General features: G+C 39.9%; 2 non-coding genes and 1 pseudogene across 2 annotated transcripts; all 3 read left to right on the top strand.

The window, feature by feature from the left end:
• LOC148566923 (uncharacterized) overlaps positions 1 to 22670 on the top strand; it is a 72031-nt pseudogene that overhangs the window by 36172 nt on the left and 13189 nt on the right.
• LOC148566924 (small nucleolar RNA R71) lies at positions 11062 to 11169 on the top strand. The gene has a single exon (XR_015882860.1). It is a non-coding gene; the product is annotated as a small nucleolar RNA R71 (small nucleolar RNA).
• On the top strand, positions 21978 to 22085 carry LOC148566925 (small nucleolar RNA R71). Its single transcript, XR_015882123.1, has one exon. It is a non-coding gene; the product is annotated as a small nucleolar RNA R71 (small nucleolar RNA).

Raw genomic sequence — 22670 nt, forward strand, 5'->3', positions numbered from 1 at the left:
AGAAGTGCAAAACAGGTATGAGTGTTAGTGTCAACAGAAGTTGTAAAATGTATCATAAAAAAAATAGATTATAAGAAAATAGATGCATGAAATTGGGCTAGACATCAGATCCCTCATCTTCGATTGTAAGAGGATCTCTGTTCCGAGGGTTACCTGAAACTGTAGGTCGATCTCGGATGAGATCTTCTGTGCTGATCGGCGCTGACGTGTTCGACTTGTAAGTGGTGGCCGGAGCTATCGCGTCCGATTTGTTGGACTGGTGGTGATGCTGATCCTTTGTTACCGGAGGATGGTGGTACCTGCAAGGGACTCCGATGCTTAAGTTAGCAAAGGTATTAAGCAGGTTTTTAGTAGAATCAGAGTATAAGTTATACCTGGGTGCTCCAATATATTTATAATGTTTTTAGAGTGATCTTTCTGGAGATAAGATAGTTATCTTATCTTATCTTTGAGTGAAGTCATCTTATCTTTAAGGGAACCGCCCTTATCTTTCTACGCTGTTCTCGCCTTATTCGTGAAATTGTTCTTTCAATTTCAGGATTGAATATTAGCAAGCGCGGATCAGGAAGTGAACGTGTCATTCGACGGAAGAAACATGCAGCTCATAGTAGCAAAATTAAATAAAATGCAAATAAATAAATTCTAATTAATAAAATTAGCACTCTATTGCAACTCCCCGGCAACGGCGCCAAAAATTGATGGGAAGCAGAAGATGGTGAATTAAAAATTTATTAAAATGGTTATGTTACAAGTATAGTTCTTAACTCACCGAAAATCTGCCTATCAATTTAGAAATATGTCATAGAGAGTTTAAATTAAAATTACTGGGAGTTTTAAGTCCCAGGTCGTCTCCCAACGAGTTGCAGAAAAGTGTGCTGTTTTATTAATCAGATGTTCCAAGAAGTTGAGCTAAGTAAATTGGAATTTAAATTGAGGAATTTTAAATAATATAAATAAAAGCCTTGACTGGGAATTGATTGGTTAGAATCTCTATCATTGATGGAGTGATTTTTAAGATTGATTTATAATTAACGGTTACTCTGTTTGGTTATCCTTTACTAGGTAAGGGAAAGTCAAACAAGTTGGAATGCCAGATCTGTTCACAAGTTGCAACCCACTTAGTTCAAAGGGATTGGCGTTGGTGACAGGATAGCAATCCAACATTTAACCCAACTACAAATTCTTTCCTTCAATCCTTCCAACTCAAGAGTTCCTTTTAATCAACTCCCCATCAAGTAAGGAAACTACTCACGCATTGTAAATAAAGAATCCATAGCACATGAAAGGGAATTAAAAGAAGACATGATTATTGGAATTGAAATTGAATTAAAAAGAAATAATCCTTGCATTAATTAATCATAAAAGTATCTGAATGACAAAATTGAACATAACAAAGAACATGGAAGAATAAAACCAAGTTAAGAGAACAAACTAGAATGATGAAGTCTTGATGAGGAAATAACTCTTCTCAATGTTCCAATGCTAAGGCCAATTGAAAATTGAAATCCTAAAAACTAGAGAGAAAAACCTAAGAGAGTGAAATTAGATCTAAAAACTACTGAATGAATCTGTTTTGTTTCTGCATGTTCTCTGACTCTAGTCTGCTGTTCCGGGCCGAAAACTGGGCCAAAATGGGGTCCAAAATCGCCCCCAACGAATTCTACAGATTATGCAGATCGCACATGTCACGCGATCGCGTCATCCATGCGGACGCGTCGCTTGCGCTTTTTCCTCTCCACGCGTTCGCGTCGTCCACGCTACCGCGTCGCTTGCGCTTTCCAATCCACGCGACCGCGTGAGCCATGCAGCCGTGTCGCTGCGATTTGCTCTCCTTCGCGCGGTCGCGTGAGCCATGCGACCGCGTCACTTCTCGCTGGTTATCTCCTCAAATTCTTGTGTTCCTTCCATTTTTGCTAGCTTCCTTTCCAATCTCCAACTCATTCATGCCCTATAAAGTCTGAAACACTTAACACACAGATCACGGCATCGAATGGAATAAAGGAGAATTAAAAATAAATAATTAAAGTCTCTAGAAAGCAGTTTTCAAACATGTAATAAATTTAGGAAGGAAATCTAAATGCATGCTAATTTAATGAATAAGTGGGTAAGGATCATGATAAAACCACACAATTAAACACAATATAAACCATAAAATAGTGGTTTATCAACCTCCCCACACTTAAACATTAGCATGTCCTCATGCTTAATTGAAGGAGATAAGAAAATAAGTATGAACATGTAGAAATTCATGAAATGCAATGCAAACCTATATACATATAAATAAATGCAACTATATGATTCTTGTCCACTTGATCAAAAGTAAATAAGCTCTTCAAAACAGTTACAAATCAAATTCCACTAATTCTATCACTATACAATAAAACCGATAAAGGTGCAAGAAGATAGCTTATGAAAGCAGGAAACATGAAAATTCAAGCATTGAACCCTCACTGATAATGTATGTACGCTCTAATCTCTAGTGTATAGGGTAATCACTCTATTCTTCTCTAGTCATGTTTTCTAACTTTTGTTTTTCTCCTAACCAATCAACAACAGTTAATATACCAATGCAAACATCATGAGGTCTTTTCAGGGTTGTAATGGGACCAAGGTGCAGGTAAGGGTATACATATGGCTAAGTGAGCTTTATAAATTGAATCTTTAATTAACATAAGCTCTAACATAACTTGTATACACTTAATGTAATCTTTAAAGTTCATACCTAGCTACCCAGAGTTCTCTTTTTCAATCCATACTCATGTATCAACTTATATTTTGGTTTTATCATATGTGCACTGATCTTTGAATTCTGAAATTAACATTGGGGTAATTTTGTCCCCTTATTTATTTGTTTATCATTTTTTTTAATTGAAATGAAATAAATAAAGCTTATCAACGCACATAGATTTTTTATTCTTATAGTTTCACATGAATAGGTATCCAAATTCCCTTTAAATTTTCATGACACATCCCCTTAACAACTTTTGTTCCCACAATTTCCCATACTTAACTAGCACACACAATTCTATCTTAAGCTAACCAAAGATTCAATTTGGGATATACAATTATTTTTCGGCTTAAGGTTAGTAATGTGGTAAAATATCGAACAAATGGGAATTAAAGGCTCAAAGTGGTTAATAAAGGTAATTGAAAAGGGTAGGCTTAATTTAGATGAGTGAGTTTAAACAAATAATGGCCTCAATCATGTGCAAGCATGCAAATATAATAACTATTGGACATATAAGATAAAACAAAATATAGATTACAATCATAGAGAAGTAAACACACAAGAATGAAATAATTATGGTTAAATAATGTAACCATTCATAAAGGCTCAAATCTTCCACAGGTTGTGTGTTCTTTAACTCAAATATCATGTTCCAAATACAACTCAAGCAAATTTATCATAAGAATTTTTGAAAAATTAGTGAAATTTTGTTCCAAAGATAGATTTTAAAAGAAACTTATTGTCTTTTCAATCAAGTAGAACATGCATGCAACTATCCTAACCTATACAATTTATTCTATTCTATAAAGGAAAGAAAAATCTAACTAAAATATCCTAATTATTGGTGCCAGAGAAGAGAATTTACCTCCGGAAGTCAGGTACTGACCGACCTCCCCACACTTAAGGCTTTGCACCGTTCTCGGTGCCATTTGTCAGAAACAGGGGTGGGCTGGTAGCAGTATCTCCATCATCGGGACCGTCATGGATCACTGTGCTAGTAAAGGAAGTGGAGTCCGGGGTGTCTGAGTCTCTGAAGCGTCCCTTGAGTAGCTCCTTGAGGTGTTTGAATCAGCGCTCGTTACGGCGCTCTCTCATCTTTGCTTTCTGTCTTGCCGATCCAACCGTTCGATTATCTGCTAGAGCAATTTCTCAGTTGTAGATGCTTGTGGTGTTGAAGAAGGATTATCTTCAACTGGAGCAGTAGGAAGGCTTGTAGTGGCTGCAGAGAGTCTGAGGTATTTCCCGTTAGGGACATATTGATCATTCCGTGGAAGCATGGCTTTGGTGTCCCCAGCTCTATAGGAGATTCCGGCTGCTGAGACAAGATCTGAGACCAAGGCGGGGAAAGGTAAGTTGCCCGTAATTTGTACGTGTTCCATAGCATTCCGGATATGTCTTGATAGATTCAGAGGTTGGTCTGTAAGGATGCACCATAGTAGAACAGCCATGTCTGCAGTGAAAGAGGACTCATGAGTGCTCAGAAAGACGTAATGGGACATGATCTGTGCCCATACGCGAGCCTCCAAGGTAAGTGCTGAAGCCAAGATTCCCTTAGGGCGGGTACGGTGGTATCCATAAATCCAACGGCTGCCAGGTAATGCGATGACTCCGAGAACGGAGTCCCAGTCGAATTGGTATCTCTGGCGCTGAAGGGCGGCTTCTTGAAAAGCGTCAATTCCTGCTGGAATATGGGGAAGACTCAGAGCTTTCAGAATGGCCTCTTCTGTGATGGGGACTTGCTTCTGCCGGACATAAACAGACTGCAGGGTTGGTGGTGCGTAGAAATTGTGATTACACTTTAATTATGTAAAATTCATCGCTCTTTCTTTCCCTGGTAATGGCGCCAAAAACATGATGCCAATACCATGGTTCACAACTTTGCACAACTAACCAGCAAGTGCACTGGGTCGTCCAAGTAATACCTTACGTGAGTAAGGGTCGAATCCCACGGAGATTGTTGGTATGAAGCAAGCTATGGTCACCTTGTAAATCTCAGTCAGGCGGATATAAAATAATAATGGAGTTTTCGAAAGTAATTAATAAAATAGGGATAGAAATACTTATGTAAATCACTGGTGAGAATTTCAGATAAGCGAATAGAGATGCTTTCGTTCCTCTGAACCTCTGCTTTCCTGCTATTTTCATCCAATCAGTCTTACTCCTTTCCATGGCTGGCTTTATGTAATGCATCACCATTTTCAATGGCTACTTTCGGTCTTCTCTCGGGAAAATGATCCAAATGTCCTGTCACGGCACGGCTAATCATCTGGAGGCATCACCCTTGTCAATGGTTTACATCCTATCCTCTCAGTGAAAATGGTCAACGCACTCTGTCACAGCACGGCTATTCATCTGTCGGTTCTTGATCATGCTGGAATAGGATTTACTATCCTTTTGCGTCTGTCACTACGCCCGGCAATCGCGAGTTTGAAGCTCGTCACAATCATTCAATCATTGAATCCTACTCGGAATACCATAGACAAGGTTTAGACTTTCCGGATTCTCTTGAATGCCGCCATCATTCTAGCTTACACCACAAAGATTCTGATTAAGAGATCTAAGAGATACTCATTCAGTCGAAGGTAGAACGGAAGTGGTTGTCAGGCACGCGTTCATAGGGAGTGATGATGATTGTCACGTTCATCACATTCAGATTGAAGAGCGAATGAATATCTTAGAAGCAAAATAAGATGAATTGAATAGAAAATAGTAGTACTTTGCATTAATCTTTGAGGAACAGTAGAGCTCCACACCTTAATCTATGGAGTGTAGAAACTCTACCGTTAAAAATACATAAGTGAAAGGTCCAGGCATGGCCGAATGGCCAGCCCCCTTGATCTAAGAACCAGGCATCCAAAGATGATCAAAGGATCAAAAGATAATCCAAAGATGTCTAATACAATAGTAAAAGGTCCTATTTATAATAAACTAGTCACTAGGGTTTACAGAAATAAGTAATTGATGCTTAAATCCACTTCCGGGGCCCACTTGGTGTGTGCTTGGGCTGAGCTTGAGTGCTGCACGTGTAGAGATCCTTCTTGGAGTTGAACGCCAGTATTTGTGCCAGTTTGGGCGTTCAACTCTGGTTTTGGATCCTTTTCTGGCGCTGGACGCCAGAATTGGGCAGAGAGCTGGCGTTGAATGCCTGTTTGCATCATCTATTCTTGGCCAAAGTATGGACTATTATATATTGCTGGAAAGCTCTGGATGTCTACTTTCCAACGCAATTGGAAGCGCGCCATTTCGAGTTTTGTAGCTCCAGAAAATCCACTTTGAGTACAGGGAGGTCAGAATCCAACAGCATCAGCAGTCCTTCTTCAACCTCTGAATCTGATTTTTGCTCAAGTCCCTCAATTTCAGCCAGAAAATACCTGAAATCACAGAAAAACACACAAACTCATAGTAAAGTCCAAAAATGTGAATTTAACATAAAAACTAATGAAAACATCCCTAAAAGTAACTAGATCCTACTAAAAACATACTAAAAACAATGTCAAAAAGCGTATAAATTATCCGCTCATCACAACACCAAACTTAAATTGTTGCTTGTCCCCAAGCAACTGAAAATCAAATAGGATAAAAAGAAGAGAATATACTATAAATTCCAAGCTATCAATGAAACATAGCTTCAATCAGATGAGCGGGACTTGTAGCTTTTTTCCTCTTGAATAGTTTTGGCATCTCACTTTATCCATTGAAGTTCAGAATAATTGGCATCTATAGGAACTCAGAGTTCAGATAGTATTATTGATTCTCCTAGTTCAGTATGATGATTCTTGAACACAGCTATTTTGTGAGTCTTGGCCGTGGCCCTAAGCACTTTGTTTTCTAGTATTACCACCGGATACATAAATGCCACAGACACATAATTGGGTGAACCTTTTCAGATTGTGACTCAGCTTTGCTAAAGTCCCCAATTAGAGGTGTCCAGGGTTCTTAAGCACACTCTTTTTTTTTGCTTTGGACCTTGACTTTAACCGCTCAGTCTCAAGTTTTCACTTGACACCTACACGCCACAAGCACATGGTTAGGGACAGCTTGGTTTAGCCGCTTAGACCAGGATTTTATTCTTTTAGGCCCTCCTATCCACTGATGCTCAAAGCCTTGGGATCCTTTTTAATTGCCCTTGCCTTTTGGTTTTAAGGGTTATTGGCTTTTTGCTCTTGCCTCTTGGTTTTAAGAGCTTTTGGCTTTTTCTGCTTGCTTTTTCTCTTTTTTTTTTCGCCTTTTTTTTTCTGCAAGCTTTGTTCTTTGTTGCTTTTTCTTGCTTCAAGAATCATTTTTATGATTTTTCAGATTATCAAATAACATGTCTCCTAGTCATCATTCTTTCAAGAGCCAACATATTTAACATTCTTAAACAACAACTTCAAAAGACATATGCACTGTTCAAGCATACATTCAGAAAACAAGAAGCATTGTCACCACATCAATATAATTAAACTAAGTTCAAGGATAAATTCGAAACTCATGTACTTCTTGTTCTTTTGAATTAAAAAATTTTTCATTTAAGAGAGGTGATGGATTCATAGGACATTCATAACTTTAAGACAAAGTTACTAACTACTAATGATCATGCAATGAAGACACAAACATAGATAAGCACTTAACATAGAAAACGAAAAATAGAAGAAATAAGAACAAGGAATGAATCCACCTTAGTGATGGTGGTGTTTCCTTCTTGAGGAACCAATGATGTCCTTGAGCTCTTCTATGTCTCTTCCTTGTCTTTGTTGCTCCTCCCTCATTGCTTTTTGATCTTCTCTTATTTCATGAAGCATGATGGAGTACTCTTGATGTTCCACCCTTAATTGTCCCATGTTGGCACTTAATTCTCCTAGGGAGGTGTTGATTTGCTCCCAATAGTTTTGTGGAGGAAATTGCATTTGAGGCATCTCGGGGATCTCATGGTGATGAGCTTCTTGCGCCTCTTGAGCTCCATGAATGGGCTCTCTTGCTTGCTCCATCTTTTTCTTAGTGATGGGCTTCTCTTCCTTAATAGGAATGTCTCCTTCTATGAAAGCTCCAGCTGAGTAACATAGATGGCAAATAAGATGAGGAAAAGCTAGCCTTGCCATGGGGGATGACTTTTCGGCTATTTCGTAGAGTTCATTAGAGATGACTTCATGAACTTCTATTTCCTCTCCAATCATGATGCTATGAATCATGATGGCCCGATCCACAGTAACTTCAGATCGGTTGCTAGTGGGGATGATGGAGCATTGGATGAATTCCAACCATCCTCTAGCCACAGGCTTGAGGTCCAATCTTCTTAGTTGAACCGGCTTGCCTTTGGAGTCAATCTTCCATTGAGCTCCTTCCACACATATGTCCATAAGGACTTGGTCCAACCTTTGATTAAAGTTGACCCTTCTAGTGTAGGGGCGCTCATCTCCTTGCATCATAGGCAAGTTAAACGCTAACCTCACATTTTTCGGACTAAAATCTAAGTATTTCCCCCGAACCATTGTAACATAGTTCTTTGGATCCGGGTTCTTACTTTGATCATGGTTCTTGGTGATCCATGCATTGGCATAGAACTCTTGAACCATTAGGATGCCGACTTGTTGGATGGGATTTGTTAGAACTTCCCAACCTCTTCTTTGAATTTCATGTCGGATCTCCGGATACTCATTTCTTTTGAGTTTGAAAGGGACCTCGGGGATCACCTTCTTCTTGGCCACAACATCATAGAAGTGGTCTTGATGGGCTTTAGAGATGAATCTTTCCATCTCCCATGACTCGAAGGTGGAAGCTTTTGTCTTCCCTTTCCCCTTTCTAGAGGATTCTCCGGTCTTAGGTGCCATCAATGGTAATGGAAAAACAAAAAAGCTTATGCTTTTACCACACCAAACTTAGAATATTGCTCGTCCTCGAGCAATAAAAGAAAGAATAGAAGGAGAAGAAGAAGATATGGAGGAAAGGGGGAAGGTGTTGTATTTCGGCCAAGAAGGGTATAGGGGGGTTGTGTTGTGTGAATTTGAAGAAGAATGGAGGGCTTTATATAGGGAAGGGAGGGGGGAAAGGTTTCGGCCATATGGGTGGGTTTGGGTGGGAAATTGGTTTTGAATTTTGAAGGTAGGTGGGGTTTATGAGGTAGGTTTATGAGGAAGAGTGGATGGATGTGAGTGGAGAAGAGGTGATGGGGAAGAGAGATTGAGGTGATTGGTGAAGAGTTTTGGGGAAGAGTGTTTATGGGATTGTGTGAAAGAGGGGTGAGAAGAAGTGAGTGGAGGCAGGTGGGGATCCTATGGGGTCCACAGATCCTGAGGTGTTCAAGGATTTACACCCTTGCACCAAATTAGGCATGTAAAATGCCTTTGCACACAACTCTGGGCGTTCAGCGCCAGGTTGGTGCCCATTTTGGGCGTTCAACGCCTATTTGTTGCCATTTCTGGGCGTTCAGCGCCCAGATGCTGCCCATTTTGGGCGTTCAGCGCCAGAACCATGCTCTGTTCTGGCGTTGAACGCCAGGCAGATGCTCCTCCAGGGTGTGATTTTTCTTCTGCTATTTTTGATTCCGTTTTTAATTTTTTTTGTTTATTTTTTGACTCCACATGATCATGAACCTATAAAGACATATAACTAAGAAAAATATAGTTAGATAAATAAAAATTAGGTTGCCTCCCAACAAGCGCTTCTTTAATGTCAATAGCTTGACAGTGGGCTCTCTTGGAGCCTCACAGATGTTTAGAGCATTGTTGAGACTCCCCAACACCAAACTTAGAGTTTGGATATGGGAGTTCAACACCAAACTTAGAGTTTAACTGTGGGGGCTCTGTTTGACTTTGCTTTGAGAGAAGCTTTTTTTGCTTCCTCTCCATGGATGCAGAGAGAGATCCTTGAGTTGTAAACACAAGGTTGTCCTCATTTAATTGAAGGATCAATTCTCCTCTGTCCACATCAATCACAGCTCTTGCTGTGGCCAGGAAAGGTCTTCCTAGGATGATGGATTCATCCTCTTCCTTTCCAGTATCCAAGACTATGAAATCAGCAGGGATGTAAAGGCCTTCAACCTTTACTAACACGTCCTCTACTTGTCCATAAGCCTGTTTTCTTGAATTGTCTGCCATCTCTAATAAGATTTTAGCAGCTTGCACCCCATAGATTCCCAGTTTCTCTATTACAGAGAGGGGCATGAGGTTTATCCCTGAACCAAGGTCACACAGAGCCTTAAAGATCATGGTGCCTATGGTACAAGGTATTATGAACTTTCCAGGATCCTGTCTCTTCTGAGGCAATGTCAGTTGATCCAGATCACTTAGTTCATTGATGAACAAGGGAGGTTCAACTTCCCAAGTATCAATGCCAAATAATTTGGCATTTAGCTTCATGATTGCACCAAGAAACTTGGCAGTTTGCTCTTCAGTAACATCCTCATTCTCTTCAGAAGAAGAATACTCATCAGAGCTCATGAATGGCATAAGGAGGTTTAATGGGATCTCTATGGTCTCTAGATGAGCCTCAGAGTCCTTTGGTTCCTCAGAGGGAAGCTCCTTATTGATCACTGGACGTCCCAGGAGGTCTTCCTCCTTGGGATTCACGTCCTCCTCTCCCTCATTGAGTTCGACCATTTTGGTTATGTCAATGGCCTTGCACTCTCCTTTTGGATTTTCTTCTGTATTGCTTGGGAGAGTGCTAGGAGGGATTTCAGTGATCCTTTTACTCAGCTGGCCCACTTGTGCTTCCAAGTTTCTAATAGAAGACCTTTTTTCATTCATGAAACTCACAGTGGCCTTAGATAGATCAGAGACTAAGTTTGCTAAGCTAGATGGGTTCTGCTCAGAATTCTCTGTCTGTTGCTGAGTGGATGATGGAAAAGGCTTGCTATTGCTAAACCTGTTTCTTCCACCATTATTAAAGCCTTGTTGAGGCTTTTGATCCTTCCATGAGAAATTTGGATGATTTCTCCATGATGAGTTATAGGTGTTTCCATAAGGTTCACCTAAGTAATTCACCTCTACTATTGCAGGGTTCTCAGGATCATAAGCTTCTTCTTCAGAAGATGCCTCTTGAGTACTGTTGGATGCAGCTTGCATTCCATTTAGACTCTGAGAAATCATATTGACTTACTGAGTCAATATTTTGTTCTGAGCCAATATGGCATTCAGAGTATCAATCTCAAGAACTCCCTTCTTCATAGGCGTCCCATTATTCACAGGATTCCTTTCAGAAGTGTACATGAACTGGTTATTTGCAACCATGTCAATGAGTTATTGAGCTTCTGCAGGCGTTTTCTTCAGGTGAATGGATCCACCTGCAGAGGTATCCAATGACATCTTAGATAACTCAGACAGACCATCATAGAATATATCCAGGATGGTCCATTCTGAAAGCATGTCAGAAGGACACTTTTTGGTCAGTCCTTTGTATCTCTCCCAAGCTTCATAGAGGGATTCACCTTCTTTCTGTCTGAAGGTTTGAACATCCACTCTAAGCTTGCTTAGCTTTTGAGGAGGAAAGAACTTGGCTAGGAAAGCCTTGACCAGCTTATCCCAAGAGTTCAGGCTATCCTTAGGTTGAGAGTCCAACCATACTCTAGCTCTGTCTCTTACAGCAAAAGGGAAAAGTATGAGCCTGTAGACTTCAGAATCTACTCTATTAGTCTTAGCAGTATCACATATCTGCAAGAATTCAGTTAAGAACTGAAAAGGATCTTCAGATGGAAGTCCATGAAACTTGCAGTTCTGCTGCATCAGAGAAACTAATTGAGGTTTCAGCTCAAAGTTGTTTGCTCCAATGGCAGGAATGGAGATGCTTCTTCCATGTAAATTGGAATTTGGTGCAGTAAAGTCACCAAGCATTCTCCTTGCATTGTTGTTGGGTTCGGCTGCCATCTCCTTTACTTGTTCGAAATTTTCAATCAAGTTGTCTCTGGATTGTTGTAATTTAGCTTCTCTTAATTTCCTCTTCAGAGTCCTTTCAGGTTCTGGATCAGCTTCAACAAGAATGCCTTTTTCTCTGTCCCTGCTCATAAGAAAGAGGAGAGAAAAAGAAAAGAAGAGGAATCCTCTATGTCACAGTAAAGAGGTTCCTTATTGTTAGTAGAAGAAGAGAAGAAGAGAAAAATCTGAACTCAGAAAGAGAGAGAGAGGGTTCGGATTTTTGGTGGGTGAGGGAGAGATGTTGGTAGATGAATAAATAAATAGAATAAGATGAGAGAGGGGAAATTTCGAAGATAATTTTTGAAAAAGAGTTAGTGATTTTTGAAAATAGTTTTTGAAAAAGGTTAGTAGTTTTTTTTCGAAAATTCAAAATAAAAATAAAATAATTAGTTAATTAAAAAGAAATTTTTGAAAAAGGGGGAAGATATTTTCGAAAATAGAGAGAGAGAGAGAGAGAGAGAGAGAGAGAGTTAGTTAGGTGGTTTTGAAAAAGGTAAGAAACAAACAAAAAGTTAGTTAGTTAGTTGAAACAAAAATCAATTTGGAAAATATAAGGAGTTGGGAAGTTAGAGAAGATATTTTGAAATCAAATTTTTGAAAAAAAGATAAGATAAGAAGATATTTTTGAAAAGATATGATAGAAATTAGTTTTTGAAAAAGATTTGAATTTTTAAAATCACAATTAATGACTTGATTCACAAGAAATCACAAGATATGATTCTAGAACTTAAAGTTTGAATCTTTCTTAACAAGCAAGTAACAAAATTGAAATTTTTGAATCAAAACATTAATTGTTATTGTTATTTTCAAAAATATGATGTAAAATTAAGAAAAATATTTTTGAAAAATATTTTTTAGAATTTTCGAAAATAACTAAAAAAATGAGAAAGATTTGATTTTTGAAAAAGATTTTGAAAAAGATAAGATTCTCAAATTGATAATTTGATTTGACTCATGAAAACAACTAGATTTTAAAAATTTTTGAAAAAGTCAAATCTAATTTTCGAATTTGATGAGAGAGAAAAAGGGAAAGATATTTTTTTGATTTTTGAATTTTTTATGATGAGAGAGAAAAACAAGAAAAATGATGCAATGCATGAAAGTTATGGATCAAAACAATGAATGCATGCAAGAATGCTATGAATGTCAAGATGAACACCAAGAACACTATGAAGATCATGATGAACATCAGGAACACAATTTTGAAAAATTTTTAATGCAAAGAAAACATGCAAGACACCAAACTTAGAATTCTTTAATGCTTAGACACTAAGAATTCAAGAATGCATATGAAAAACAAGAAAAGACACAAAACATGCAAATGCAAAGATCAAACAAGAAGACTTACCGAGAACAACTTGAAGATCATGAAGAACACTATGAATGCATGATTTTTTTTCGAAAAATGCAAGATGCACATGCAATTGACACCAAACTTATAACATGACACATGACTCAAACAAGAAACACAAAAAATATTTTTGATTTTCTAATTTTTTGGATTTTTATTTTATATTTTTCGAAAATTATTTAGAAAAGAGAAAAATAAGGATTCAAAATTTTTAATATGAATTCCAGGAATCTTATGCTCTAAAGCTCCAATCAAAGGGTCAGGCATGGCTTAATAGCCAGCCAAGCTTTAGTATGTAACTCAGACATGACATGTCTAACATGCCCTACAGTCGTATTAGACATGGCTTTACAGCCAGCCATACTTCATGAAACACTAGAATTCATTCTTTAAAAATTCTGAAGAAAATTACATTTTTGAAAACACAAAATTTTTTTTTTCGAAAACAAAGGAGAAATTTTTGAAAGATTTTTGAAAAATTTTTGAAAACAAAACAAAAAGAAAATTACCTAATCTGAGCAACAAGATGAACCGTCAGTTGTCCAAACTCGAACAATCCCCGGCAACGGCGCCAAAAACTTGGTGCGCAGAAATTGTGATTACACTTTAATTATGTAAAATTCATCGCTCTTTCTTTCCCTGGTAATGGCGCCAAAAACATGATGCCAATACCATGGTTCACAACTTCGCACAACTAACCAGCAAGTGCACTGGGTCGTCCAAGTAATACCTTACGTGAGTAAGGGTCGAATCCCACGGAGATTGTTGGTATGAAGCAAGCTATGGTCACCTTGTAAATCTCAGTCAGGCAGATATAAAATAATAATGGAGTTTTTGAAAGTAATTAATAAAATAGGGATAAAAATACTTATGTAAATCACTGGTGAGAATTTCAGATAAGCGAATAGAGATGCTTTCTTTCCTCTGAACCTCTGCTTTCCTGCTATTTTCATCCAATCAGTCTTACTCCTTTCCATGGCTGGCTTTATGTAATGCATCACCATTGTCAATGGCTACTTTCGGTCTTCTCTCGGGAAAATGATCCAAATGCCCTGTCACGGCACGACTAATCGTCTGGAGGCATCACCCTTGTCAATGGTTTACATCCTATCCTCTCAGTGAAAATGGTCAACGCACCCTGTCACGGCACGGCTATTCATCTGTCGGTTCTTGATCATGCTGGAATAGGATTTACTATCCTTTTGCGTCTGTCACTACGCTCGGCAATCGCGAGTTTGAAGCTCGTCACAATCATTCAATCATTGAATCCTACTCGGAATACCACAGACAAGGTTTAGACTTTCCGGATTCTCTTGAATGCCGCCATCATTCTAGCTTACACCACGAAGATTCTGATTAAGAGATCTAAGAGATACTCATTCAGTCGAAGGTAGAACGGAAGTGGTTGTCAGGCACGCGTTCATAGGGAGTGATGATGATTGTCACGTTCATCACATTCAGGTTGAAGATCGAATGAATATCTTAGAAGCGAAATAAGATGAATTGAATAGAAAGCAGTAGTACTTTGCATTAATCTTTGAGGAACAGCAGAGCTCTACACCTTAATCTATGGAGTGTAGAAACTCTACCGTTAAAAATACATAAGTGAAAGGTCCAAGCATGGCCGAATGGCCAGCCCCCCTGATCTAAGAACCAGGCGTCCAAAGATGATCAAAGGATCAAAAGATAATCCAAAGATGTCTAATACAATAGTAAAAGGTCCTATTTATAATAAACTAGTCACTAGGGTTTACAGAAATAAGTAATTGATGCTTAAATCCACTTCTGGGGCCCACTTGGTGTGTGCTTGGGCTGAGCTTGAGTGCTGCACGTGTAGAGGTCCTTCTTGGAGTTGAACGCCAGTATTTGTGCCAGTTTGGGCGTTCAACTCTGGTTTTGGATCCTTTTCTGGCGCTGGACGCTAGAATTGGGCAGAGAGCTGGCGTTGAACGCCAGTTTGCATCGTCTATTCTTAGCCAAAGTATGGACTATTATATATTGCTGGAAAGCCCTGGATGTCTACTTTCCAACGCAATTGGAAGCGCGCCATTTCAAGTTCTGTAGCTCCAGAAAATTCACTTTGAGTGCAGGGAGGTCAGAATCCAACAGCATCAGCAGTCCTTCTTCAACCTCTGAATCTGATTTTTGCTCAAGTCCCTCAATTTCAGCCAGAAAATACCTGAAATCACAGAAAAACACACAAACTCATAGTAAAGTCCAGAAATGTGAATTTAACATAAAAACTAATGAAAACATCCCTAAAAGTAACTAGATCCTACTAAAAACATACTAAAAACAATGTCAAAAAGCGTATAAATTATCCGCTCATCACAGCATGTAGAAGTTGGAGTAGAACTCAACTACCCAAGAAAGATTGACCTGCCTTGGCTATTTTCATAGGAAACCCCATTGTCTTCGTTCAATTTGCGGCTCAACAAAGGTAGCAATATTGGACGGGAGGATAAGAAGGTATTCATTGTTGTAGTTCCTTTCTGCTAGGATAGGGAACATCTGCTCACAATAGCGATTGGAAAATCGCGCAACGTCCTTTGTTGGAAAGGCTTTCTCCTTTTCGTCAACCTTTATTATCCTCTTGACTCGTTTTGTTGAGGGCTTGACTTCGGTTGAAGAAGGCTCTGCCACTAATGCTCTTTTAGTTCCTCTTCTTGCTGGTGGTCTGGAAGTTGCTTTTTCCTTTCTTTTCTTGGTGGCCATCCTGAAAGAAGGGAAGAGAAAGAGAATTAAATTTAAAGAGAGATACAGCAAGGAAGGAAACGGAAAAGAGGGTGAATGATGCACAGTAAAATGTAGATGACATTAACACATGCTCTCGAGTACATATGAAAAGCCATCAATGGGAAATAGCTAGTGCATAAAAAGACAAGTGAATGCAAGGTGTTTATTGGCATGCTGGCAAAGGGCATGAGTAGCATAGACTAAGCATTACTTTATAACAAACCATCACGTTTGTATTGACAATTGAATTCAATTAATAAAATAATAAGGGAAGGTTGTGAAAAGCAAGCATTGAATAGTATAGTAACATAAAGAAGTGCATAATGCCACATGGGCTTTTTCACAAACACATAGCATGCATGGTGAATAGGGTATAGAAAATATGAAGATGAACATGCAAGCAATTCCTTAAATGGGAGAAAAATAATTGTCAAATAATATGCAATAATCCACAAGCATATAATGAGGGATGATGACTCAAAAGGTTTCTAACACCATGTAAAGAAAAGAAAGAAAGAAGAAGAAAAATAAAAATTTGAAAAGAAAAAGAAAAGAAAAAGAAAATAATAATATATATACATAATGTAATAAGAATGATAGAAAAGAGAAGAAGGAAGAAGAAGGTAAAACCTTGTTAATGGAGGAGAGAGAGAGAGAGAAAGGTGAGATAGAAAGGAGAAGGGAGAAAGAAGAAAGAAGGAGGGAAAAGAGAAATTAGGATTTGGAGGAAAGAAAGATAAGATAATTTGGCAACTGAGGTTGAGCTGTGCGACGCATGCGACGCGGCCGCGGAAGGCACGCGTTCGCGTGGTTGCGCTCCAGGTAAGGTGACGCAATCGCGTCGGTCACGCAGTCGCGTGACCTATGTTGCGCTGCTGGCGCGAGTGCAGCCTCGCTCCAGCACAACTCTCTGTTCAATTTATTTTAATAGCCAAAATTGGGTGACGCGATCGCGTGGGTCACGCGATCGCATGAGTGTGCGTTATAAAATGGGTGACGCGGCCGCGTCAGCGACGCGGTCGCATGACAAGGATTGTGCTTCCAGCACCAATCCAGCATCACTCTCGCACAGAATGCGACTGTGCACCCTTTTACGTCGAAAACTCAGGGCACGCGGGCGCGTGGGGCACGCGGTCGCGTGGGGTAATTTGTGCCATTGGCACGACTCCAGCGCTGCTCCTGCGTAACTTTCTGTTCATTTTTATTTTTCTTTACTCCCCCTGCCACGCGGACGCGTCGCTGGTGCGATCGCGTCGCACAGCGAAATTTTTTTTTTTTAAGGAAAGATAAAGACATGTAATTGAAAGAGCACGAAAGCACTAATAAAGAGAAGAGTTATTAAAGAAGAAAAACTAAAAGTGAAGAAAAGAACGATCATACCGCGGTGGGTTGTCTCCCACCAAGCACTTTGCTTTTACATCCGTAAGTTGGACGCTCCAATAGCTCAATCTGCTGCGATGTAGGGGCCTTCCTAGCGGAAGATCTCAAGCTCCTTATTTTTCTGCACCTTCTCACCATGGTATAGCTTCAGGCGTTGTCCATTAACCTTAATAAGTTCAGAGCTTGAAGGATGGCTTAGGTGATAAGCTCCATATGGTTCAGCCTTCTCTATTCTGTATGGACCTTCCCATTTTAATCTCAACTTACCGGGCATGAGCCTCAGTCGAGATTTGTAAAGGAGAACAAAATCTCCAAGTTGGAACTCTCTCTTCTTGATGTTTTGATCATGCACAGCTTTCATCTTTTCCTTGTATATTCTGGAGTTCTCATAAGCTTCCAGGCGAAGGTTCTCCAGTTCCTGCAGTTGCAACTTTCTTTCAGCTCCAGCATTCTCAATTCCCATGTTGCACTCCTTAACTGCCCAGAAGGCTCTGTGTTCTATTTCAACTGGGAGATGACAAGCTTTTCCATAAACCAAGCGGAAGGGACTCATCCCAATAGGTGTCTTGTATGCTGTTCTGTATGCCCACAGTGCATCTTGTAGCCTGGTGCTCCAGTCTTTTCTATGAGGCTTTACTATCTTTTGCAAGATACGCTTAATTTTTCTGTTCGACACCTCAGCTTGCCCATTAGTTTGGGGATGGTAAGCTATTGCAACTTTATGGATTATCCCATGCTTCTTCATCAATCCTGTTAGTCTCTTGTTACAAAAATGGGTGCCTTGATCGCTCACGATTGCTCGTGGTGACCCAAAGCGACATATAATATGGTTTCTCATAAAGGAAACAACAGTGTTAGCATCATCAGTGTGGGTAGGAATTGCTTCCACCCATTTGGAAACATAATCCACAGCTAACAATATATAAAAATATCCACTAGAATTTAGAAATGGACCCATGAAGTCAATGCCCCAAACATAAAAAATTTCACAGAAAAGCATATATTGTTGAGGCATCTCATCCCTCTTGGATATGTTACCAAATTTCTGGCATGGGTGACAAGATTTACAAAACTCAGCAGCATCTCTAAAAAGAGTAGGCCACCAGAATCCGCAGTCTAAGATCTTTCTAGCTGTTCGTTGAGGGCCAAAATGTCCTCCACTCTCAGATGAGTGACAGGCCTCTAAAATGGACTGGAATTCTGATTGAGGCACACAACGTCTAATTATCTGGTCAGCGCCACATCTCCATAAATATGGGTCGTCCCATATATAATATTTAGACTCACTTTTCAGCTTGTCTCTTTGATGTTTAGAAAAATGTGGAGGAAATGTGCGGCTAACTAAATAATTAGCAACAGGTGCATACCAAGGGACTACCTCAGATACTGATTGCAGGTTGTCAAAAGGAAAATTATCATCTATAGGAGTAGAATCATCCTTAATATGTTCAAGGCGACTCAAGTGGTCTGCTACTAAATTTTGATTACCACTCCTATCCTTTATTTCTAAATCAAATTCTTGTAACAGCAATATCCAACGTATAAGTCTTGGTTTGGATTCCTTTTTAGCTAATAGATACTTTAGAGCTGCATGGTCCGAATACACTACTACTCTAGTACCAAGTAAATAAGCTCAGAATTTATCCAGAGCAAAAACAATAGCAAGTAGCTCTTTCTCAGTAGTAGTATAATTGGACTGGGCAGTGTCTAAAGTCTTAGACGCATAGGCAATAACAAAAGGATCCTTACCTTCACGCTGAGCCAGCGCTGCTCCTACTGCATGGTTGGAAGCATCGCACATGATTTCAAACGGCTAGCTCCAGTCTGGTCCTCTCACAATTGGGGCCTGAGTTAGAGCGGTTTTCAGCTTATCAAACGCTTGTTTGCAATCCTCACTGAACTCGAACTCAATGTCCTTCTGCAGTAATCTGGATAAGGGAAGTGCTACCTTACTAAAGTCCTTAATAAATCTCCTGTAGAAACTTGCATGGCCAAGGAACGAACAGACTTCCATCACAGAAGAGGGGTAAGGTAAACTAGAAATAACATTCACCTTTGCTGGGTCTACAGAAATGCCATTATTAGATACCACATGTCCTAATACAATCCCTTGCTTTACCATAAAGTGGCATTTTTCGAAATTCAATACAAGGTTTGTATTAACACATCTATCTAATACTCTAGATAATCCATCTAAGCAAAGGTTAAAAGAATCACCATAAACGCTAAAATCGTCCATAAAAACTTTCATACAGTCCTCAATAAGATCAGAGAAAAGACTCATCATGCACCTTTGGAAGGTGGCTGGTGCATTGCACAAGCCAAAGGGCATTTTCTTATAAGCATAAGTCCCAAAAGGACATGTGAAAGTAGTCTTTTCCTGATCCTCAGGAGCTATATGAATCTGGAAATAACCTGTGTAACCATCTAAAAAGCAATAATGTGATTTACCTGACAGGCGATCCAGCATTTGATCAATGAATGGAAGTGGGTAGTGATCCTTACGGGTAGCTTGGTTGAGACGCCTGTAATCAATGCAGACTCTCCAAGCATTCTGAACTCTAGTTGCTATGAGCTCTCCATGCTCATTCTTCACGGTAGTGACTCCGGACTTCTTGGGCACCACTTGTACTGGGCTTACCCATTCACTGTCTGAAATGGGATATATGATACCTGCTTCCAATAGTCTGGTCACTTCCTTTTTGACAACTTCCAAGATGGTGGGATTCAATCTTCTTTGTGGTTGATGGACAGGTCTTGCTCCCTCTTCTAAAAATATTCTGTGCTCGCATACTTGAGGGTTAATTCCCACTATGTCTGCCAAACTCCACCCAATTGCCTTCTTATGCTTCCTCAGTACATCAAGTAACTGCTCTTCTTGTTGAGGAGTCAGTTCCCTTGCAATAATAACCGGAAGCTTCTGCTCATCCTCAAGATAAGCATATTTGAGATGTGGAGGGAGAGGTTTCAATTCTAACTTTTGATCATGGGCAGGCTCTGGATTATCTGGGGCTTGTGAAAATGGCGAAGTGCCCTCATTGTCAGTTAAGAGGGTCCCCACACTTGGACCTTGTCCAGCGTGCCTCTCTTCAAACTCTTCCTTTTGAACTTCAGCTACACTTTCGTCTATGACATCACACTGGAAGATAGAACGATCTTCTGGGGGTTGTCAATGACTCCATTCAGATTGAAGATTACTATGCGGCCATCTATTTCAAAGAGTATGTTCCTGAAAAAGCATCCAATTTGAATTTTGATGTCTTCAGGAATGGTCTTCCAAGTAGGATTGATGATGGCTTATCTGAGTCATTATGGGGCATCTCCAAGATATAAAAATCGGTGGGAAATGTGAGCCCTTTAATGTTCACCAAAACATCTTCAGCAACTCCAGCCACTGTAATAATGCTTTTATCTGCTAACACAAAACGAGCTGCCGACCTTTTTAAGGGAGGGAGCCTCAAAACATCATATATGGACAAAGGCATTATACTGACACATGCTCCTAAATCACACATGCAATCATAAATTACTACACCACCAATAGTACAACTAACTATGCAAGGACCTGGATCACTACATTTTTCAGATAATCCTCCCATTAAAGCAGATATAGAACTACCTAAAGGAATAGTTTCTAATTCATTAATTTTGTCTTTATGGATACATAAGTCTTTTAGAAACTTTGCATATTTAGGTACCTGCTGAATAACATCAAAAAGGGGAACAGTTACCTCAACCTTTTTGAATATTTCTACCATTTTAGGATCAGGTTTCAGCTGCTTCCTGGGCTTCCTTGCAAGTTGTGGAAATGGAATGGGAGTAGTGTTTTCTGTGGTGCCTGCGCCTTTTTGTGCTTCTTCCTGTGGTTGAGCTATCTCTTCTTCAGCTATGTCCTGTATATCCTCTTCCTCTTCAACATCTTCGATTTCTACCACCCCTTCAGCTGAGGCATATTCTGGTGAGCTTGGTTTCTCCTGATTCCTCTCCTGCAGTGTGGTTTCGGACCTTAGGGTGATGGCATTAATGCCTCCCTTTGGATTGGGTAACGGTTGAGAGGGGATTCCAGTGGTGCTTGAAGGTTGGTTGCTGGAATTTTGCGTTGAACCAAGCTGTGTCATAAAAGCTTGCAGAGTAGAGGTGAGACCATTCAGACTGGTGTTAATAGTGTTCACGATGGTACTTTTCATGGCCAGTTGTCTTTTCTCAAAAGCTTGTAATAAATCTTCATTAGAAGATACCGAAGAATGAGTAAATTGAGAGGTTTGCTGCTGATTGTTCGGTGGTCCTTGGTTTTGCCTCAGGTGAGGTGCTCGGTAAGGTTGATTTTGCTGCCTGTTGTTGTTATTATTCCACCTCTAATTTTCCTGATTATCTCTTCCCCCCTGTTATTGTTGTCCCTCCAATTCTGGTTTGAATTATCCTGCCATCCATGGTTATTATTTCCACTTTGATTGTACCCTTGGTTGGGGCGGTCATAAAAGTTGTGAGTGGATGCCACCATGTTGTCTTCTTGTTGGAGCTGCGGGCATTCATCAGTGTAATGGCTATAATCAGCACAAATTCCGCAAATTCTTTGTGGGACTAGTTGTTGGTTTTACTGCGGTTGAGTTTGCTGAGCTTGTTGATTCAACTGCATTTGCTTCAGCAGGTTGGTCATCTCACAGATGCTTTGAGTTAGAGCAGCAGTCTCTCTGCCAGAAGATACTTCTGCAATGGCTTTTGAACGGCCTTGCTTCTGTCTGTGGTTCCGAGTAGATTCAGCTAAATCACTGATCAATTGCCAAGCTTCATCAGTGGTCTTGCACTTCTTCATAGACCCATTGCTGGCACTTTCCAATGTGGTCTTATCTTGGGGCCTCATACCTTGTGTGATATAGCTGAGTAGCACGATCTTGTCAATCATGTGGTGGGGGCATACTTCCAGAAGATTATTGAAGCGCTCCCAGTATTCAAAGAGAGTCTCATTGTCATCCTGAACAATTGTAGAGATATCCTTCCTCAGTTTATCAGTAACTTTAGATGGAAAGAATTTCTCTAGAAACTCCTTTCTGAGTGTATCCCAGTTGGATACATTTGCTATAGGTTGAGTGTAGTACCACTCTCTTGCTTTTCCCTCAAGGGAGAACGGAAAAGCTTTCAGCAGAATTGAAGTTTCATCAGTGCCATCACGCCTGACAGTAGAACAGGCTGCCTGGAAATCTCTCAAGTGCTTGATAGGCTCTTGAGCAGGTAGGCCATGAAACTTGGGCATCAAATTTAACAGTGCGGTCTTTATTTCAAAATCTGTAGCTATCGCTGGATGATGCACTTGAAACGGTTGCATTGTAAAATCAGGAGCTCCTTCCTCCTGAATGGTAACTCTTCTAGCTGCCATGTTTTCTGCACGTAAAACAACCGAATCAGTAGAACGGGGGCTGGTTTCTTCCTCAGATTCACTTTCAGATCCGCCCTCAGAGCGGGCTAACCTACGCTATTCTCGCCTTATTCGTGAAATTGTTCTTTCAATTTCAGGATCGAATATTAGCAAGCGCGGATCAGGAAGTGAACGTGTCATTTGACGGAAGAAACATGCAGCTCATAGTAGCAAAAT

This window comes from Arachis ipaensis, chromosome B4, assembly GCF_059453495.1.
Source record: "Arachis ipaensis isolate K30076 ecotype BB chromosome B4, ASM5945349v1, whole genome shotgun sequence".
NCBI classification, from domain to species: domain Eukaryota; kingdom Viridiplantae; phylum Streptophyta; class Magnoliopsida; order Fabales; family Fabaceae; genus Arachis; species Arachis ipaensis.